Source organism: Protopterus annectens, chromosome 6.part1 (assembly GCF_019279795.1).
Source record: "Protopterus annectens isolate FY-2018-M chromosome 6.part1, PAN1.0, whole genome shotgun sequence".
Classification (NCBI taxonomy): Eukaryota; Metazoa; Chordata; order Ceratodontiformes; family Protopteridae; genus Protopterus; species Protopterus annectens.
In genome coordinates this window covers 271,858,189-271,876,500 of record NC_056738.1, presented here as the reverse complement: position 1 = coordinate 271,876,500, position 18,312 = coordinate 271,858,189, and the positions used below count along the sequence as shown (strand labels likewise).

Here is an 18,312-nt window from a genome sequence, read left to right as displayed (position 1 = left end):
AATCTCATCAACGGCCTGGCCACAATATGTCTTAGCATCCCATTTATGATTTCTAATGAAATGAAGGAACTTGACCACTGATGTGAAGGACTGTCATGAAAAATGAAGTCAGAAATGAAGTCTCTGTTCTCTCTCTCTCTTTCACTGAAACTCTATTGGACATGGCAAATAAAACCATAACATCTACTATATTGTTCTCTCTCTATCTTTAAAGTCTGATGCTCTAAATACTAACTACCAAAATAATGCCTCTAAAAGCCTGTCATCATTTTTTAATGCTCTTGAGGTGAATTTCTTGGTATACATGTCTTGAACTCATACAATGTGGGTATGACTGGTGATGTGATCATAATCCTCTATATTATATACCAGCTGCTGCATGTTTTAATAATCATTTTCTCTATTTTTCTGCGTTTATGCATGTATTTTTTACTTGTAAAAATTAGTTGCTTGTAGTTGTTTTGCTTGCTCCATGATCAAACAACACCCACTGTTAGCTGTGTATTTGTTTATGAACCACATTTATTGACGTTTTATTTATTATTCTGTTTAGTATAAATCATTACTTCATGAAAAAAAAACAATAAATATTGTGGAGAGGACCTGGTAAAAGTTGAGAAGTGGGAGCAATGTTTGGCTGCATATCATATAACCTTAACCATGGAATTCAGGGCTAATAAGACACGAGAAGAATGTAAGCTTGTTATTCAATTAGAACAGTTTTAACATGGAGTCTGATGAGGTTTACAGCAATGTTTTACATGAATTCATGCAATGTTTAGACAGTAATACCTCAGTTCCTGAAAAGTAAAAAAAAAAAAAAGATGCAAAAATACTGATTCATCTGAGAATACCATAGTTAACAGCATTGAATCACCTGGACTGATTTGGGGATATAGGCCTAATTAAATATGAGATAATCAGAGACTAGGACATCTATCCTTTTGGGAATTAATACACTTTTTCTAATAATGCAGAAGGGCCTCCTGCCCACAAGAAATTTTCTGAAGTTGCTGTTCTTAGTTTCAGTAGAAAGAAACATGAGAATTAATCATCTAATGAAATTAAAAATTGTATTTATTTTTATAAACTCCCCTCACCTCAAGTCAAGGTGAACTGTCAGTGGCTCTCCTGCATAGCCTCAGTCATCTTATTCATCCTTCTGTTCAGACTGAGCCAAGCCCATTTGTTCCCCAGACTTGGTGATAGCCCTATGACCCATTCACTCTCTATCATGATTAGGAGCCTAATCTGCTCATCACCTCAGAGGAGAGAGTCAAGGGGTTATAGAACTTTCACTTTGCTGCAGTAATTAACTTCTTTATTCACCTGCTATTGTTATACACATGGCTGCATCCACCTGTGCCTCTGTGGGAGTGTAGAAATATGACCTAATACAGGCATGATCATCCAGTCAAAGTAAGGAAACCTACCATGAACCTCTCTCCACAGGAGAGGCAGAAATACGACCTAATCCAGCCATGGTCATCCAGTCCAGTTAAGGAAACCTACTACAACCCCTCCCCCAAGATAGACAGAAATATGACCTAATACAGGCATGGTCATCCAGTCAAAGTAAGGAAACCTACCATGACCCTCTCTCTGCAGGACAGGCAAAAATATGACCTAATGTAGCCATGGTCATCCAGCCCAATTAAGGAAACCTACTACAACCCTCCTAAAGATAGACATACGGCCTAATGCAGGCATGGTCATCCAGTCCAATTAAAGAAACCTACTACAACCCCTTCCCAAGATAGAGAGAAATACAGCCTAATGCAGGCATGGTCATCTGGTCTAGTTAAGGAAATGTACCGTAAGCCTTTCCCCCCTCCCCAAGATAGGCAGAAATATGGCCTAATGCAAGCCATGGTAATTCAGTCCAAAAAAAGAAATCTACCATGACCCACTCGCCCCAGGACAGGCATGCTCATCAGCCTCTTGTCACCTTCTGCAGATTCATAACCCATTATCTGAACACAGGTTGCCTGGGACATATCTGTCTTTTATGCCAGCTGGACTTGTCTTGTAAAATCACTTTTACTAAAAGGAGAAGGACATTTTGAGATAATATCCCCCCTCCCAAATCACCAAAATTTAAGAGAACAGGCATGTTGAGATTCCAACAACTTGTTAATCTAACAGGAAATAAATTTGGACAGTTGGTAACTCTCTGCTTAAGTCATTTCACAGTAAAGCAGTTGGTTTAAATAACAATAACAGTCACTTTTTTATCAGAGTTTCTGTTAAAGGCATGTGTGCATCTATCTGTTAAGAAACTTTGTAGCACCAACAGGTTTGCTTGGATTATCACCAACGTAGGGATAAATGGCATGAGGAAATTGCCACTTTGATGGTTAAGAAAAAGATTAGATGGTATTGCCAGCATTTCTATAAAACTAAATGTGATACTATTTTTGTGAAGTATTCCATTCTCATAGATTGAGCCACTGTCTACTAAATGGTGCCCCAGAATGTAATGGGTGGCTAAGATGGTGGTATTTCCAGCTGGAGATTTTACTTACTGAGAGAAAATGTCTGCTGAAGAGCTTCTTTCTTTTGTCCATAGTTAAAGTCCCTTAGCCTCCATTTGCCTACTGTGTAACTCTGAACAAGTCATTTAACCAGCCTGTGCTCTGAGATTATTCATGAAAAGTAGATTGTGCCTAACAGATTAACAAATTGAAGTGTATATCTATATTGGAATGTCATTTACTCTGTTGAATGTGCAGTCATTCGACAGATGGAACACATTGAAAATGCTGTCAGGTGTTCTGTTTGTCAAATGTTTAAGATAGCAGAAAAAAAGAATATCAAATGCGTGTGGGTAAGTTATGTGTAGGGTTGGGATACTAATGCCAAACCTTCCAGGTATACTAAAAGTTTCATCACAAAGGGGTGGAGTGATTGTACATGTATTTGCCAGTTAGGGGTAAGGAAGGGGATAGATATATTACTGTGTACATTTGTTGTTGCATGTGGTGTGTGTCTGAGTGTATGACATAGTGGTAGTAGTACAGAATGGGTTTTTCTAAGGTAAGGTGCTTGGTTAATGATGGGGCAGGAGCAGGGCAGGGTTAGCATGCATTAGTAAGGTACAGGGGTGAAGCTACATAGAACTGAGCTAGTTTTTAATGCAACTAAGGGAATGGTTGCTATTCTTACCCTTTGGGCAAGGTAGATTGATTATCAAGAATAGGTGGGGAGCATTTTAATCATTACCAAAAAAATACACCTTACCACTGCCTTTTTTGGAACAAGTAAAATTTGTGTTCAGCTGCAATTTTCTTATCTTTTGTTTGTTTTTGTTTTTTTTTCAAGTATTATAGCTGCATCCATTTGATATTTAAATAATTACCAAAGAATACACCCTATCACTGATTTTTTTGGAACAAAGTAAAATTTGTGTTCAGCTGCATTTTTCATATGTGTTGTTTTTTTTTTTTTGTTTCCCATATTATAGCTACATTCATTCAATACAGTTGTTACTGCAGCTGTTTTTATAGAACGTGATGCTGGGAGGTAGAATAACAACAAAGGAATGATGCTATTACTGTACCACTCACTGGTGGTATGGGCACTTGTGGCAATAATGGAGGATGAAAAGCTGTCAGTTAAGAGGGAAAAAAAGGAATTGCTACAATCAAAACTGATCCTGAAAGAAGAAGGGGAGCGGAAACACATAACCATCTAAATAGGCTTTGTTATTAGCGTATAAAATAAGCCTACTGCATAGACTACAAGAGCCTTGCAGGGGACAAAATACTGCTGTAAACAGGTTTTTCAATTAACTGAACATTATTAAAAGAAAATTAACAAAAAGTCAACTTAAAGTGCATTTACGCCCGATATAAAAGTGCTCCCTGTTCTTTTCTCCTTATGTTTCAAATTAAAGTATTTCTAATAATAACTTATCTCCATAAATAACATAATGTTCAAAATATGTCAAGTGTTCAAAAATAATTTATTTACACTACAAAGATGTTGAAATAAGTTAATATAGGAAGAACAGTTCCCAAATGGCATTTTTTGTCATCTTAAGAATAACTATACCAATGATTAAAAAATTCCTGACCTTTGACAATAAAGTAATGCACTGATGTTGTTGTATCTTTCGGCTTTTCCCGGTTAGGGGTCGCCACAGCGGCACTCCGGTCTGCTAATGATTGGCAGAAGATTTTTACGTGCCGAGTTGCCGGCCCTGATGCACAACCTTAAATGAAGGTGCGCCCATTCACGCATGTCTCCACACAGAAGACGCTCTTGCTGAGAATCAAACGGGGAACGTCTTACTGTGAGGCGACAATGCTACTGCAGCACCACCACCGCAGCAATGCACTGATACAATATACTATATGTTTAACATCCTAGGCTCTATATTTATATAGCACCAATTTATGTTTTTTTTCTCTATTATTAATTTAATCCCTGAATTTTACAAAAAACATCTTCAGTTAAAGGGATCTGCTTATGAAATGTGTAAATATGTAAAATCATAAAATCAATGAATAACATTATTTTCTTGTTGAATGATATGGCTGTTTATGTTAAGGTGAGAGAGATATAACATAATTTCCAAAGTTCATCAATTAAACCAGCTATTATCATGGTATTACAAAACAGTTCTACTGCCTATACTAGTATTATATAATTGGAAAGATTTAGAACACTACAAAGCAGGTGTATATTAGTGTCTAATATAACCTGTCAAAGTAATTAAATATTGTCATATTTATACAGGAGGCACAGGGTTTGTTTTATAATTCTCCAGTCCTGAAGAGGTAGACATAGATGAGAGGGCTGAGTGGTGAGTGTGGTGGTGTCATTGGTCATAGGTGCTGGCCATAGGACTGGATACTACTAACTCTTACAGATTCATAGATATTCCAAGGCCACTGAGTCACATGATCATTCTCACACTGTCAGTACCCTCCCTCAGGCAGCACCTGCTTTCTTCAGTAGGGCTACACTGGACAATCTTAGAGTGAATTTATGAATACCCATCCACTCATCTAGTTTATGTTTAAGGAAATATAATGCACCAAAGTGCTTAACATGCAGGGAAAGTTTATTCTGGAGGTTTGGAAAATGATAGATTACAAACCTCTCCCTCAGTTGTGCTTTGTTTATCTGTTGGTGAAGATATACATTCCTGGTTTTGTACTGGCAAAGATTATGGATTTGTGGAGAAACAGGAGGTCCAAGGCAATCTGGTCTCTAATTGCTTCGCAAGCAGGACAGAGATCTCCCCTCAAAAGTCTGTAAGACACTTAGTAATGGAATAGCATGTCCAGCCTCACTTGCTAGCACAAGGAATTTAAGCCTGTGATCCTTTTGGTTAGGAAACTTCTGGGTCTTTCTAATTGTTTGAAGTGTTTAGAAAGACACATTCTAACACAGCCATTATACTTAATAATTGGCCTGATGAATGCTGAGTATAAGAGAGAAATTACATCCTTAGACCTTGATAAAATTCCTTTGTCAATTAGAGGGATAAATAAAAGGATTTCCTGACAACTATTTTTAGACAATGGTCAAAAGAAAAGGAACTATCAATCCAAGTACTTAGGTCCCTTACTACATTTTTGTGTAATGGTGTACTGTCTAGACAGTATGATGAAAGGAGGATTGTCTTTCAAAAGTGATGATACTATACTTCTTAGCATTTAGTTTGATTCTATTCGTAGAACTCATTCTGGAGAGTTTGGGTGTCGTAAAGTGACTTAAGAAGAATCTCCAGTTTTAATGGTCTTCAAACTTTGTTAGCCAGACTTCTTGGCTCTGTGCTTTGAGATTTGAGAAATAAACACCAAAATGGAGATGTCCCAGCACTGAGCCCTGATGGACACTGCTGGTCACTTTCATGCATTCTAATGAGACAACTAAAACTCGCACTGAGTGTTTCTATCTTTCAGCTAATTTGCTATCCATTTTACTGCATATGGGCCAATTTTTGAAACATTTCGTTTTTGCATGATGCCATTATAGGGAATGGTGTCAAAGGACATAGACAGGTCAAGTTACACCAAATGCACTGCATGGCTTCCATAAATCTTTCAAAGGAATTTACCGGATTAAACAGACAGAATCTAATATATAATGCACTGGCATAATCCATGCCAGTCAGTCAGGGGATCTTACTGAAGAATATTAAAAAAGGTCATTTCCACGGACATGAATAGTAAAAAAAAAAAATGTTTCTTTTTTGTTCTGCTTAGCAATGCTTGCTACAATTTATCCCAGACATGGAGTGCTAAAGCAATTCTGCTCTGACTGCAGACGCAATACTGGTATTCCGTTCTAAATGCCGGTATGCACTGAAGACCAAGCAGCAACTACTGCTTGCACCCCCAAACACTCTTTTCCTGGGGTGGGCACACCTGCACCTATAGGTATTACTTTGACAGGGAAACATAAAAAACTGCAAGGTGCTATGCCTTGCAGCCTGTGTGTGGGATCTGTCTTCTGCACCTCAGAACTACATATATATTCAGATATACTAGTCTATATTAAAGCACCAGTGGTTGAAACATAATTAAAGAAAAGGCACTGAAAAGGGCTTTTAATAACATCTGATGTGTTAAGCACCATGGTTATTGATGCTTTCAAAAGTAATTTTCAATGCAGGTGACTTGGTATCCTCCAAACACAAACACATAACAGTAATTAGATATTCAAACCGACAACAAACACCTTAAGTCTCTTCAAAACATATGTAGTATTCTCTGATGTTCAGTATAGAAGGGCAAAGCAGTTTATCAGTTTTGTTTGGGGCCATTTAATGGGGATGATCCTAATACCAAGGTGAAAGACCAGAACAAAGATTGGACTTGTGTGTTCTGAGGAACTGCACAAACTGAGACTGAAATTGGTAAGTCCATTTCTCATTTGTAGTATCAGAGATCCATTCACAAAAGATCATGCAAGTAACAAATGCTTTCTAGAAATTGTATATGTATCCTAAAAAAGCACTTTTAATACTAATTTGTTTTGTTTTGTTTCTAAACTCCTATTTTTTTTCTTTTATCCAGTGTTAAGCCAAGGTCTACTGTGTAATTTCATATATTATTATGTTTTTATTATGTTTTCTGTGTCATTTTCTTTGCATGATTTTATTTTTATGCCTTATTTATTTTTTGTCTTTCTTCATTCAAGAGATAACATTTTTACTACTTTAAATGCAGGAAATCAACCTAAGACATTATAACTACTGTCATAAATTATCAATTGTCTTGAAAGAAACATATTTTTTTCTTTATGTGCAGCAGCTCGTAAAGTGTAAAGTTGTCCTAGTAAGCTTCTGTAGAGAAGAATTTTCCATGTTTGGAAAACAGGGATGATAATAAAAGCTGTATGGATAGAAAAATGTCACATTATCAGCTTTATTCATTTATTTTATATTAGTGAGTCACAGGGGTCCATTTCAGCTGCAGGTTGATAACATATTTATTTGATCAAGCATGTTAACTAGATTAGTCTCAGTAGACAGGTTGTGTTTTCTTTGGAAATGCAAAGTGTCTTTCATACTGATTAGGAGTAATTTGGTCAAGATACCAGGTAAATGGATGGCTCAGTGATGTAGCGGTTAGCACTGTCACTACACAGCAAGCAGTTCTCTGATTCAGTTCTTGGCTGTGGTGCCTTCTGTGTGGAGTCTGCATGTCCTCCCTTTGTTTATGTGGGTTTCCTCTGGGTGCTCCGGTTTCCTCCCACAATCCAAAGACATACACTAGGTGGATTGGACACTCTAAATTGGCCCTAGGTGTGAGTGTATGTGTGTGAGTGTGTGGTGCACCCTCTAAGGAGTGTTCAGCCTCGGGCTAGCAATCCAATCCCATAAAACCTGTACCTGCTATGGAAACAAGTGCTGAAGGGTGCTGATTGCCCAACGTGGTGAATGCATGGGAGCAGATCCAGGATCTAGGTCCAGGTAAATTCCCTTACTCTTTGCAGTATGTGTCATAAAAATTGTATATGTCCACCTAAGCTACCAGTAAAGCCAGATGGGACCTCCGTTAACATTTCAGTTAAAGGATGACATCTTAGGATTTTAGCCGCCCCTTAAAGTGCACTCGAGAATCAATGTAGGAACATGAATGCAAGTGACTGTTCTGGAATAGAAACTACAGCCTTTTGATCTTTCTAGCATTAAAGGAATGCATTAAATGCTACCTGTAAGTCCAGTGACATTTTATAATAGGGTGTTATTTTAAGTTCATAGTTGTAGTAACAGTGTAGTAAAAGCTGACTGTGTGCTTAAGGAAGTTTTCCATTCTTGTGTTGGCTTAGTTCTTGGAATAATTTTTGCTACTTTATGAATATAATTTTCTGTAAGGTTGTTATTATTCTCTTTAAAGATCTGCATTCAAAATCCCAGTATCTCTTTATTTCTTGAACTTCCCCCTGCTTCATCACCCCTTTCCATTTTGAATTATAACTTTCTGCTTGTATTATGTATATGGGCCATAACTGTGTAGCTCTAAAATGCCCCTTTGAATCAGGTAATCCTAAACAACTTTGTTCTATTGGAAAGATCAACTTATCCCACTTAACCGTTGTCTTCTTCCCATCTCAGATAAATTCCTACAACTCTGTGGGTATTGCTGAACCAGTTCATCTATGGATATAAAATTAACAGCTATAAACTTTGTTTTATCATCATTAATTTTATATCTGAAACTGTCTCATAACATTCCACAACCTGAGATGTCCTTTTACTTTTGTACCTGGTACAATTAATATCTACAAATAAAGCCAACTTTCCTTGATTACCATTCTGATTACATCCTTGAATTTCTGAGTCCCTTATTTTCTTTGCAAATGGCTCCAAATATGAAACAAATAACAAAAGAAAAGAGGACACCCCTGCCTGGTTCCTCTGTTCAAACACAACTTATCAGAGAGGAACCCTACCACTTTAAATCTTTCCTCTGATCATTCATGTATTTTTTGACAATTAGTTATTTAAGCAAGTTAATGGAGTAGCAATGGGAACCACGATGACTCCCAGTTATACAAATTTATTTATGACTGGCTGGGAAAATGAATATGTATATAATTCTGAGTTCTTTAAATATACAGTTTTGTATAAATGTTTTATTGATGATGTGTTTATTTTGTGGAAAGGTGAGCAAGTAGATTTAATGAATTTTATAATGGGTCTATATTACTTTGTCGAAAACTAACTTCAGTGAATGGCCGTTCATCAAACATAAATCAGCAAATGGCCATTCATCGAACATTCACTTCAAATGTGTTTTCCAGGGCAGTGAGTTACTTGGCCAACATACTGACTGTCACACACACTGTAGTATATCAAACCCACCAATGTGGGGGGGGCTGCACACCACACCGCCCAATATGGGGACTGTGCCCCCACCCCCGTAATTATGTATACCAACACCGAAATTGCACTACAGTAGGGAAATGGGCATATTTCCTAATGTTGGCCAATTAACTCACTGCTCTGGGAAAAACGTTCGCTGATGTGAATGTTTAATGAACAGCCATTCACTGATTTATGTTTGATGAATGGCCGTTTGCTGAAGTTAGTTTTCAATAAACTAATGTAGACCCGTCTATAACATATCTCAATAATATTTCAGATTATTTAACATTTATTTTTAATGTTGTTACAAATAGTGTCAATCTTTTAGATGTAACAGTGTATAAAAGTAAATATAATGGTGTTTTGAATGTTAAAATGTATAAGAAAAATGTCCAAAGCAATGCCTGCTTACAATTTCAAAGCATGCATGATACGAGTCTCAAAAAGAATACCGTTAAAGGTCAGTTTATTATGGCAAGTAGGTTGACTGATGACTCTGCTTATTTAAAAAAAAAAGAGTGTGATGTGGTAAAACATATGTTTTATAATGGGGGTATCCTATGATATTAACAGATAATTTATTGGATAAAGTAGTAAAAAAAAGAGAAAACAGTTAGTGAAGATGAAAGTGTTTTTTATATAGATAGTAGAATGCCAATAAAAAAAAATCAAGTGCTTGCCTTTTGGCTAATTCTATGGATGAAGGCAGTATTAGCAATCTTATTAAAAAAAAATATGATTCCTTATGAATTTTCCTGACATGAAGAATGTGATAGGAGACATTCCAGTGTTTGTTACTAAAAAAGGTAGGAATTTAAAAGATTTGTTACAAATAAAAGCAAATTCCTTTTCTAGTAATAATATTAATTCTCATATAGGAATGTTGAGATGTCATGCTTGTAATTATTAATATGTGAAATAGGAGCCAATATTATATTAACAAGTAGGCATTATTAGATTAAGTTGCACAATAAGTTTACATGTAAATCAAAATTTGTGGTTTATATTGTCCTGTATGGAAAATGCCAAGCTTTTTTACATAGGAAGAATGACTAGGCTATATGAACATTTGCATGCAGCAGAAAAGTTAGATGCAATGCTTTGGCTAAACCCATAGTACAAGTACATTCTAATCAAGGGAATAAAAGTGATTTTGATTTTTTTTTTTTGGTTATAGATCAAGTTAATAACTTTGAAAAAAAGATTTGAAGCAGAAGATGATTTAGACTGAAGGAATACTGCTGGAAATTAGATTAGATGTTTGCAGTTTTCCAGGTCTTAACGATAAAGAGAATTTTAAAGTGGTTTTGAGAAGGAAGGAGTTAAAGCACTGATGTCATGAACATAAGATGATTTGATTGCTTATTTAAATGTTGTATTGTACTTAATGGATTTGTCTGAAGTTCTATGTAAGAGAATGATAGCACTTACCAGCATTCCATTAAAGTTATTTATATTTTTTTGGTTGTTTTATATTTTGAGTTTATTTGGTTGCAATCTGTGAGTTAGTGGATTTCTTTTTATTATATTTTGTAACCTTATTATTGTATCAGGGAATACAAATGCTTCTATTGCCCTACTCATAAAATTCCAGCTCACTCTATCGAATGCTTTCTCTAAATCAAGACTCACGAACAACAGTGGTATTTTCTTACATTCTTTGGGCGTCATTGTTGTATTAATGTTGTCAAATATTTTCCTCACCTCCACAATACTGCATTGATCCATATTTATCAATTTTGTCAACACCTTTGCCATTCATTTAGCTAGTATATACATGATTTATATCTGAAACTAGTCTATATGAAGCTGGGTGTCATGGGTCTTTACCATTTTTAGGCAATATAACCACCACAGTTTTCTTCTAATATGTTGGTGCTTTCCCTCCTTTTTAAAATACTGTTAGATAAAGTATTGCAAATCTGTACCCCTTTCTTGCTTCCTAACCTCCATACTTCTTCCGCAGGAATTCCATCTGTACCTGGAGATTTTCTTGGACATTGATTATACATCATAATTTTTATCTTGTATCCTAATATCTTAACTGTTAGTTGTTGAGATTCCTCTGCATCTAACCTTGTCATAATTAAGTCTTCCATAAATATTTCCATTTGTACTCTTTCTTCATTTCTCCCCTTTATACAAATTTTCAAAACATTTCTGAAATATTTCTAGTACCTCTAAACGATCTTTTGTTAATTTTCTTGTTATAGGGTTCCTAAATTTGTTGACAACCCTTTCTACTTTATACTGCCTAAGTTGTTGTGCTCAAAGTTTTTGTGCACTGCGCTATTATCAAAAAACAGTTGCTTAACAACAGATTTTCTAAACTCATGCTTATATCCAGATACTTCCTTATTTTCTCTTTAGTACTCTGCATTTGTGACGCTCCATCTTCTATGAGATTCCTCTTCATGTACCTCCAACCTTCTAATTGTCTTCCATAAATATTTATATTTCTGCTCTTTCTTTATCTTCTTTATACAACTTTCCATAAAATATCTAAAATATCTCCAATACCTCTACAGAATATCTGGTTATTTTTCTTGTTATAGGCTACCTAAATTTGGTGACAACCCTTTCTACTTTCTGTTGCCTAAGTCATCATACTAAAACATTTTGTGCTCTGGAGTTATTATCAAAAAAATAGTTGCTTAACAGCATACTTTCTAAACTCATGCTTATATCCAGATGCTCCCATGTTTTCTGTTTAGCACTCTGCATTTGTGCCTCTTCTTGTTCTGTGAGCTTCCCCTTATCTGCAGTACTTTAACCTTTGCTAGCTCCTCTAAGTAATTCCTATTACTTCTTCACCATATCTCTCTCTTTTATTTTTACCCTATCTTTAAACTCTGTTTTCATTTTATTCCACTTACTAGCTATACCTTCTGAAGGTTTTTTCTATCTTACTTACTAACTCTTGAATAACCTCCACTACCCATTCTTTAACTTCTACTCAATGTAAAGGGTTGGTGAACAAGCACCATTGACTCATTTTTACTTCATTGTCCTGCACTTTTATCTTGTTTTTATCAGTGCATGATCAGTTATTGGGATTTGTATCAAACAAATACACATGTTCCTTTGAAATATAATTTCTATCTAGTCTAGCCTATTTACTGTAACTTGAGGAATAATATGTAAATGCTGTCCGAGTTCCTACTACTGAGTTCACATCTTCCATAGCTCATCTTTTCATACATCTCTTTAGAAATCTGCCCACTTTTGTTATATTTCCCTTCTAGGTCTTGTTATACATTCTCACTATTGCAAATTAAGTTCCAATCACCACCTGTAAGTAATATTCACTGCTGAAAGCTGGTTAATTCTCCCAAGATTTTCATATCTCCATGACAGCAGTTTATGATGGAATATAAATACATGCCAGCATAATCCTCTTACCTTTCCAATTGCTGCTTACTACCACAAATCTAGCATTGTTGTCTTTTATTCCTCTTCTGTCAGTAATGGAGCCCCTCTAGCAATTAACATAATTACTTCCCTTTTCCTTCATTCCTGATATTATGTTGAACATCCATCCTAAAATCCTTTCTTTGTTAAATTCACATGGTCATTTCTTTCCAAATGTGTCTCCTGCAGCATTGCTATTTGCACTCTGTGTTTCTTAATACAATTCATTGCTCCGTCTTTTTGTCTATGCCTCTAAGGCAATTTATGTTCCAAGTAAATAAGGATAGCATAGCCATTATGATAAAAAACTGTTGATCCCACCTATTATACATGTCAATTTTGTTGAATGTGTATTTCCAACTTTCATGTTACATATACACACTCAGGCTGATCTTTTATACAGTTGTTTCTTCTCATCTCCATTTGAACCAATGCCACTTTTTCAAGACTTTTTGTTTTAATGAATATCCTCAAACAAAAAACGAAGTATGTTCTCAAAACACCCCCATTCCATATAACTTAGAACAAATACATACAGTATGTTTTATCTTCAAAAAATGAAGTTTAACCCTACAGATAGCAGCAGTTACCCTAAATCAACAACTGCATCAACAGGTATTACTTAAGATAAAAGTAAAGTTACCCATGCTTCACAAATATGACTGATGCTTTATAATGTCCCATTTATTCACTAATTTCAGTGTAGCTGGCCTTCTTCCTGTTTGTCCTCAACACATTTGTTCAAGAACAAGGTATTCCTGATTTTTCTAGTCAACTCCTGTGTTTTTTTTTCTGTCTTTCAATCAAATTTCTTTGGAACATTTGAAAAGGTTTCACTGGCAAAATCTGTCTATGAACTTTATTGTCAAAGAATGAGTATCAGATTCCCCCTTGCTTTTTGTTGAATAAACTTTTTTTATTTCCTCCTAACCTTGTTCTGCATCAAAAATGTCTTTGATCCTCCAGAAAAAAATATTCTGAAGCCAGCTGGTTACAAAAGATTGAATCTCATACCTGCCTCTTGACATTTTTTGATTGCTGGAATAAATGTGCTTCTCTTCTACCTGGTTCATAGGTTCATAGGTAGGTACTAGGCTGTCGGCCCTAGGGCCCATACAAGCCTAGACAAAAAATGTACCCTGGCTTTTGCCACCCAAGAAAATTATTTTCCTGTGCCCCTGTCGAGCAGAGCCACAGAAGTGATCCCCGGGGTGAATTTCCCATTTCCCATCCAATCATCAAGATTTTTCTTGAAGAGTGCTAATGAGGAGCTCTGTTTGACATAGATGGGTAGTCTGTTCCAGAGTAGGGGAAGTCTCTGGGACAGGAATCTATCCCTCCAGCATGTTCTGTTTATTGTGGTGACAAGGTTTAGGTCCCTAGAGCATGTAGCTCGGAGGGATTGGGATTTCTTTAAGTGGAGCATGTCCAACAGCTCTGGGTTTGACATAGCTTTGTATGTTAGGCAGAGATCGCCCCTGAGTAGGCAATATGTGATGGAGTAAAGCTGTCATTTTTTGAGATGGTCTGCATAGGGCATCTGTTTGAGGCCAGTAATCCTCTTTGTGAGGTATTTCTGTGATCTTTCCAGTTGTTGTAGATGTCTTGTGAGGTACATACCAAAAGGGGCATTGTACTCTATAATGGGTCTAATGAGTGATCAGTAGAGGGGAACAATGACCTCTTTTTTTCTGGATGAGAATCCTTTTGTGATGAGATGAGCCACGCAGAAGGATTTCCTGACCACTGTGGCGATGTGATTATCAAAGGAGAGACTACTGTCCACCTGTGTCCCAAGGTCTCTTATCACATTTTCAGCATTAAGTAGACTACCAGCTATGTGGTAGTTCATGGGTACAAAGTTTTTACCAAAGGGGATGACAATACACTTTTTGGCATTGAGCTTCAGGCCATGGCTTTGACACCAGGTATCTATCTCAGTGAGGCACTTTTGTAGTTTGTCCACATAATAAGGAGTTTCGATTATGGCTCCTAGTTTGCAGTCATCTGCAAACTTTGTTAGCCAAAGACCTTCTGTGTTGGCCTGCAATTCAGAGAACAGGAGAGGACCCAGGACTGAACTCTGTGGTACTCCACTTGTCACTGGTCTGATGTCGGATTTGGAATCTGCTACTGTCACAGTGTGGGTTTTGTCCGTGAGCCAGTTGGCAACCCATCTTGTGACATAGGGATTTATACCTAGTTTAGTGAGCTTATCTATAATTCCAGAGTGGGGGGATGGTGTAGAAAGCCTTGGCAAGATCTAGATAAGCTGTGTGAACCATTTTACCCTCATCTATGGCTTTGGTGACTGCTTCAAAGAAGTCAATCAGGTTTAGGAGACATGATCTGCCTTTTACAAATCCAAACTGGGTAGGGTCCAGAGTTTGGAGATTACTAATATCTTTGTTTATGAGTTCCATGATTATATGTTCCATGGCCTTGCAGACCAGGCTCATCAGGCTAATGGGGCAGTAGTTCCCGGGGTCCGTCATGGCTCCCCCTTTGTGGAGTGGGATAACCGTCACGGTGCGCCATTCAGTGGGTACAAAGCCTGAGGTGAGGCTATGATTGAACATGGTACTTAGGTAGGGTGCCAGTTCATTCTGTAGTTCGTGTAGAACGCAGCCTGGGATATTGTCAGGTCCTATGGATGCTGTGTTCTTGGCTTTGGAGAGTGTCTTTTTTACCTGTGCAGCCGTGATTATAGGAACTTTGCATTCTTCCGGTATAGAGATGGGCCCTCTAGGGGGGGTAAAGTTAGCACTGAACCTATCTGCTAGGATGTTGGCAATATCAGTTGGTTCTGTATATTTAGTGCCATTGTGCTGTAACTCAGAGCAGATCTGAGTGTTCCCATTTAGATTCTTGACATAGCTATAGAATGCTTTGTGGTTGTCTTTAGAGTCAGTGGCAATTTTGTTTTCGTAACTAGTTTTGGAGGATTTTATGAGGGATCTCAGCTTCTTACTGAGGTTGACCAGGGAGTTCCTCCAGTCATGGGATGTTACTCTTTTTTGCAACAGTTTCTTTCTTCTGTTGTAGAGTTTGTTTATGGCAGAGGACCACCAGATTGGCTTCCTTTTTTTGGAGGACAACATGTTGGTTCTATTAGGGATAGCATGATCCATGCACTCGTGTAAGTGCTTATAAAGTGCATTTGTGTAGGATTCAGCAGTCATACCTCTATTGTCCGTCTGCATGGGTGTCATGAAATTTGCCACTTCTGTCTTAAGAAGTGTGAAGTTGGCTTTGGAGAAGATTTTACAATGGTTTCCCTAATTGGGGCTAGGGGTGGGATGTCGATGTTTAGGCTGATTAGCTTGTGGTCAGATCTGACCAACGAGGAATTGACCTCTGGTGTGGAACACCGGTTTCCCATGTTGGTAATGACCAGGTCTAGGATATTGTTGCCCCTGGTGGGGGGTCTGAATAAGCTGATCCAAGGCGTTGGAATTTATGAATTCCAGAAAACGTTGAGCAAAAGAGTTGGTACATGAGTAGTTTTCCCAGTTAATGGTGGGGTAGTTGAAATTGCCCATTATTAGGGTGTTGGGTTGTACCCTAATACTTTCCAGTGTATCAAGAAATGAGGAGTGTGAATCCTGGGGCATGGTGGGGGGTCTGTAGCAAGCTACAATTTGGATTGCGGTCTTGCCCAGAGTTAGTTGCACTTGGATAATCTCGGATGCATTATGCTGTGCAACTAGCCTGGAGGTGTGGATATCCTTAATGAATATGGACACGCCTCCGCCTTTAGTACTTCTTTCTGGGTTAGGTGGCCGAAAGGTGTGGTATGAATTGAAGCCTGGTAATGCAGGGGTGCTCTCTGGAGCTTTGAACCAGGTCTCTGTCACTGCACAGATGTCAATGTTCTCCATTTTAAGGAGTGCCTCGAGTGAGTGCATTTTGAGGTTTAGACTTCTAGCATTGAGTAGCATTACCCTCAGATTTTGCTTGCTTGTACCTGTTACGGTGGGGAATTTGTCATTTGGACCTTGCCTAAAAAGGCACTATAGGGGTGGCAAGAGCCTTAGCCAGTATCCGGAATCCTAAAGGTGACAGGTGCAGGCCATCTCTGGCAAAGCATCATGGACTGTCGATCATGTCATCCCAGGCAGACAAATACTGGATCCCCTTAGAATGACACAAGAAGCTTAGCCAATTGTTGAAGTCAGTCATTTTGTCCTTGTACTGTGGTATCATTCTGGGTGATGGCAGGATGCTACTCAGGGTTAGGGTCATACCTGCCTAGGATACAAGATCGCAGAGCTCCTCCATGTCTCTTTTCATGTAGTCCAGGGAGGTACGTCTCAGGTCATTCACACCAACATGGACAATGACAGTGTCATATTTGTACTTATTGTGGAGTGACCTGAGTGTATGCGTTATGTGGCAGATCCTGGCACCTGACAGGCAGCTGACAGTAACTTTCTCCTTGTTTAGTCTAGTGAGTGGAACATCAGTGTGCCTGACTATAGAGTCACCTATGACTAGAGTGTTGGGTACGTTGTTATGCCTTATGGACTGTGGTTAAGTGGCACACTGAGTTTGTGGGCTATGTGTCATTTGGGTTGTGTTGGGGGGTGGAGTTTGCTTGCGTTTATACTTTGGATGTCCCTGATGCTTGGACAGGTTTTTATTGAGAGCATCCACGAATGTAGGTGTGTGTTTTGTGTTTCTATGTGTGTGTTGGTGGTGTATGTTTTGAGGGACTATGTGATGAGTGTGGTGTGGTGCAAGGGTTTACCTTCTCCTCTTGACTGCCGAGTCCAGTCTTGGGTGAAGAGAGCTTTGCTTCCAATTTGGCTATATAAGTGCATCTCTCACAGGTTGTAGTGTTGGGTGGTAGGAGGAGAGGGTTGTCTGTGTACATGAGGCAATTGCTGCATTTCCCCAAGATGCCCAGATTCATCAGGCATTCATCAGGTAGACAGGTGTAAAGTGAATAATCTTTTTCCAGAAACACTGATGTCTCCAAGTTTTAATACTTTTCACTTCTGCTTGTATGATTGCATCTTTACTAATACAGGTATTGGCTGCTTTCTCGTGGCCAGGTTTGGAGCATACATTTGATGTGTCCGTTCAATTAACAAATCCTACTGTGGAATATAATGCCCAGATGTTTGCTTGTGCTTTCATAAAATTAATACGGTCTGTTCCTTCCAGTTTCTCTGGTACAGCAGAAAATCTCACCTATCTTCTAACTCTACTATTTTTAAACACTTCTTGAGAAGTCTCAAACTGCCTTTTCTTCATTTCAGTACTCTGATTTTTGCAATTTTGGGTTATCTGAATAACTTGTTAAAGCTTCTTCTATTTTTCCAGTGTTTTGTTATTTGTGTTGATATACTCCTTCAGTATTTCATTTATTTTAATCACCTTTGAGTACATTTGATTTATTTTTTTTCTTCTAAATTGCTGGAAGCCATCTCTTGTACCAAAACTGAAGCCTGAACTCCTTTTTGCTGAATACTGCAGGATTCTTCATAGCTGGTGTGTTTTCTCTTCTCCTTTTCTGATTGATTTTCTTTCAGATTCTCTGAATCTCTTATTTCCTGGCAACCCGAAAG

General features: G+C 37.7%; 1 protein-coding gene across 1 annotated transcript in view; it reads left to right on the top strand.

Annotated features, from left to right (window-relative positions):
- Positions 1–18,312, top strand: part of LOC122805507 (transient receptor potential cation channel subfamily M member 2-like) — a 914,064-nt gene that overhangs the window by 859,069 nt on the left and 36,683 nt on the right. The gene's annotated exons all lie outside the window — the stretch shown is intronic.